Source organism: Rhinolophus sinicus, linkage group LG04 (genome assembly GCF_036562045.2).
Source record: "Rhinolophus sinicus isolate RSC01 linkage group LG04, ASM3656204v1, whole genome shotgun sequence".
Classification (NCBI taxonomy): domain Eukaryota; kingdom Metazoa; phylum Chordata; class Mammalia; order Chiroptera; family Rhinolophidae; genus Rhinolophus; species Rhinolophus sinicus.
In genome coordinates, this window is record NC_133754.1 from 142,763,599 (window position 1) to 142,768,463 (window position 4,865).

Here is a 4,865-nt window from a genome sequence, read left to right on the forward strand (position 1 = left end):
CACACTGGCTTTATTTATTCTCACATTCCACATGGGGGGAAGGTGGGGGCAACAACTCCAGACACACCTTCTCCCCTGCTCAAGACCAATGGAAAAGAGGTGGGCCTCTCTTCTTCTCAGGTGATGCAAAATGTCTTAAAAGTTGGGGTACCCACCATGGGGTACAAACACTTTGCTTCTCAAGCAGGAGCTCAGGGTTTTGAGTTCCCTCCAGATTGTGGGTCACCACATGGGGGTGGGTTTATGGCGAGATTGTGTCTCAGCCTTTCCTATGGGCTTTGATGTTTTCTTCTCATTTGCCTGATATTAAGGGGTTGCTCTTCCAGTTCTTAGTCTTTTTTTCCAGAAGAAGTTATTCCATATATACTGTATACAGCTGTAAATTCACTGTGTCCATGGAAGAGGAGGTGAATTCAGGCTCTTTCTACATCGTCACCTTGAACCTAAACCGCTATGCAAATGTCTTCTTGCTTCTCATTGGCTCTGTTGGATCATATAACCATTCTAAACCAATCAGGATGGCAGGGCTCTGAATGGCCAGGCCTGAATTGCATGTCTCTCCCTGAACTGAAGAATGTAGACTGTGAATGGCAGCAGATCACCAGACGAAAATTACTGTTCTGTTACCCAGGAGACAGCGAATAAGTGCTGGCTGTCCAACTCAATACTTACAAGCTTTTCTAAATGTGTAGATATTTTTGGTGTACACTGTGCAAAGAGCAGAGAATTTGAAATCAGAAAACTGAGATCTCAGTCCCAGCTCTGAGACTTAGCTCCACAATTGTTGAATGGGAAAGGATACCTTTACCCAATTTGATCCAGGTGTTCTTCTGAGGCTTGAATGAGATCCTGTAGAGGGACGTAGTTTTTAAAATGTAAGGGCTAAACCAACCTGAGGGATTGTTGTTGTTGTTACTGTTAACATCTTTTCTGAATTTCTCCCACTCATGCTCTGATTATGATGAAACGCTCTTTCAGGCAAGACATGAAGAGTAAATGCATCATTAGCAACTAGAAAGAATTTGGCCAGGGTTGCTGTAAGCATATATAATATCTTTATGAGAATCAGAAATAAACGCTTCTCTCTACCTCTGGGTGGTACAGTTCCCGGGGTACATGGCTTGATGAGTGAATAGCATCTTTTTAAAGAAAATATAAAAAAAATAACCCCTTTCTCTAGTTAGACACACCTGCATGCTAGGTTGCATGGCTTGGTGTGTGGAAAGCATGCTGGATTTCAACTATCGCTGCCCCCTTGATGGGAGGTTGAGCGGACAGGGGTGGAGAGATGTCCTGTGCAGTGCACAACCTGCACAGCTGTACTCTGTGCCCTGATGTTGGTGATGAACCATTGAGCAGGTTGAACTCTGGAAGCCTAAGTCCTTGTTTTCCTGGCCAAGTTCATGTAAGCCTCTAAGCCCATTTTCCTGAGCATTTTCATTTCATGCTGAACGCAGCAGTCATGCCGCCTTTTTTAGTGTTAACTACGTACTAGCATCCAGGTTCTGCTGGCTTTTCAGATGCTCACCACATACGAGTCCAACTGCCAGGAAGACAATCCTTCCTTTTTAACCATCTTGAGGAATGGTGTTGCAGGGGGTAGCTAACCCTTTACAGCAAAGGCATTGCGTTGGTTGACCACAGTTGGCTGTTGCTGGAAAGTTAGATGCTGATTTCTCCGAAATGTCCAGGAAGAAAGGATGAAAAGCACGGGCAGCTTTACCTAGATTGACCACCACTGTTTGCTATTCTAAATCCTCCTGGCAACAACAGCTCCGGAAAGAAATTATTTGAACTAGATCCAGCCAGCTTCCAGGGAGCCAGAAATGCAATACAGTAGCCTTTGTGCTACTATGCCTGAAAGTCTTCCTATTCTTAAAAGATTATCCTTCTCTTATGTGAAAGATGGATACAGTTCTCCCCGCTTATCCACAGGGCATATGTTCCAAGACCTCCAGTGGATGCCTGAAATTGTGTATAGTACTGACCCCTATACTATTTTTTTCCCTATACATACATACTTATGATAAAGTTTAAAAAATTAGGCACAGTGAAAAATTAACAAGCAAATTATAACAAACTAATAATAAAATAGAGCAATTATAACAACATACGCTAATAAAAGTTCTGTGAATGTGCTCACTCTCTCTCAAAATATCTTATGTACGTAGTCACTCTTCTTGTGATGATGTGAAATGATAAAGTGCCTAATTAAGTTGAAAAGTTTCATCTTTTCACTTAAAAGGAGCACTTTATGGCTTCTCTTGGCATATCTGAATTGCCAGTATCACTACTCTTGTGTTTTGGGGCCATTATTAAGTAAAATAAGGGTTTTTTGAACACTGCAATACTGTGACACTTAATCTGATAACCAAGATGGTAGCTACTAAATGACTAATGGAAAGGGAGTATATACAACGTGGGGATGCTGGACAAAGGGATGATTCATGTCCCGGGCGGGACAGAGTGGGACAGCAAGAGATTTCATCACACTACTCGGAACGGTGTACAATTTAAAACTGAAGAATTGTTTATTTCTGGAATTTTCCATTTAACATTTTTGGACCTCGGTTGACTACAGGTAACTGAAACCGTAGAGAGCAAAACCATGGATGTGGGGTGGGGGTCCACTGTAGTTAGAGCCAATAGCAGCTTGCAGTGTTGTTGAGTTGTGATTGTGTTGTCCCTTTCACTTTACCCTTGGTTTAGATGAACTGGGTCTCAGTTTAAAGCATGCTCGGTCTCTTTTGCCTAGAAAACACCTTTGCTTCACATCTGTTCTTGCCTCATCCTTTTTCTTTCCCAGAAAATAGCTGCTGCTTTAGCTTCCACTCCTTCACTGTTTCCTTGCTCTTTTACTTCCTCCTTCCTCCAAGTAGGGGTTTTTCCATTTGTCCCCCTCTCCACACAGATCCATTCTCTGCCTCTCTTAGGCCCCCTTGCTCTTAGGTTTCTGGTTGGTTCGCCCAACGAGCAGCACCAGAGGAGATTGGAGGACGCGAAGGCCAGGAGATGAGGTGTTGGCCTCCTCTGACCCTCCATGGCAGCCTCACGAAGGAGCTGGAAGAGGCTGTGTTCCTCTGCAACCCTAATCCTGGTGGGAGGGGTCCCTCTATGTCTCCAGGGTCACTTCAGCTCTGATTTGGTTTTCATCTCTTCCCCTCAAAAGTCAGGGCCTGAGGAAGAAGGGAGGGTGTGCTCTTCATGTCCTGCTCCCTCTATCAGGCGTCTCCTGTGTGTTGGGGGAAGGAAGAGAAAAAGAGAGAAAGGGACAAATCTCTCTTCTCATAACTAGCTACTGAGATAGTTTGGTCTTTCTCGTCTGCTATTGTCTCTGGCTAACACTGAGGGCCCACTGAGGCTGTCTCTGGGGTAAGAGTGCAAACGATGATTCTTCCAGGGTGGGCTAGGATATGCTGTGGTAACAAACCAGCCTACATTTGAATAAATTAAGTCAGCGAAGGCTTACTTCTCTTTCATGCTACATGTCCACCACTGGTCAGCAGAAGTTCTGCTCACCAGACTGAAGGACTCAAGCTGATGGGACAGCCTGATGTCCAACACTGCTAGACTCTACTAGGGTAGGAGGGTGGGGGTAGCGGGGAGGAGGGGAGGGGTGGACAAGAGCTCCAAGAGGGTCTTGTATCAGGACTGACGTTTTATTCATACTTGCATTTCATTGGCCAGAACTAGTTACATACCCCCGCTCAACTGGAAGAGGGCCAGGAAGTACAATCTTACCATGTGCCCAGAGGGGGTACTCTGAAATATTTGGGAACAGTACTGATGACCTCCACAGGGCACATGTGTGAGTGCTTCAGAAGAGTCAGCATGGCCTAGCTCTCTGTCACAGGCGCTCAGATTCCAGTATGAAGGCCACTGTTCCAGCCCCTTAGATTATTGGAAGTACACTCCATGGCACCTTGTTTCTGGATCTCCACTCCTGGCAGACAGCCCCTGGGAGGTGACTGACAAGATGGCTGGAGCCCAGCTGCTAATTTTCACAGAAGACTATTGTGGTCAAATACACTCAACATGAAATTTACTGATGTAAATCATTTTAAAGTGTACAACTCGGTGGTATTTAGTACATTCACAGTGTTGTGCCACCACCACTAGTATCTAATTCCAGAGCATTTTCATCACCCCAAAATGAAACCCTGGGCCGAGTAAGCAGTGACTTCCCATTTCCCTCCTTCCTCCAGCCCCTTGCAACTTCTAATCTGCCTTCTGTCTATGAATCTGCCTATTCTGGGTATTTCATGTAAGTGGAACCTTCTGTCTTTAAGTCCAGCTGCTTTGGGAGGTGTCCTCAGGACCCACGGGAAGCTCACCCAGGACTGTCATACCACATGGTGGCAGCGCTGGTGCTCCATGGCTGCCTCCTCCGTCCTCCTGCTGTCACTCCCATTTCCTGTTTCCTGGCTCCCAGTGAGAGCTGCGCCCTGCTGCCTGAGCAGGGAATAGGCTGCCTACCTCCCCTTCTTTCCAGTGGCTCAGTCTCTGTGGGTGACTCTCTATGGGAAGCCCTCCCCCACACTGGAGGGGGTGGGAAGAAGGCCCATTCTTGCTGCACAGAGCAGGAAAAGCCGCAGCCTTCCCTCCCCTGCCCTTTCTGCTAATCGCTCTGATTCCCATTCCCTCCCCAGCAGAAGTGCTTACATAGCTTAAGGTGGGGGGTGATTACAGTGGAACCTCAGTTAATTAGCCCTGGGGGAGTGTGGCATCTGGCTCCATTTCCCCCCCCTGGATTCTTTATGTGTTATTTCACTGCTGTTATTTTCAGCTGCAGATCCGAGTGCCAAGTCTGCCACAACCAGAAAGGTCCTGTTGGTTATCTTCTTACACATCGTTTTGATAATGTT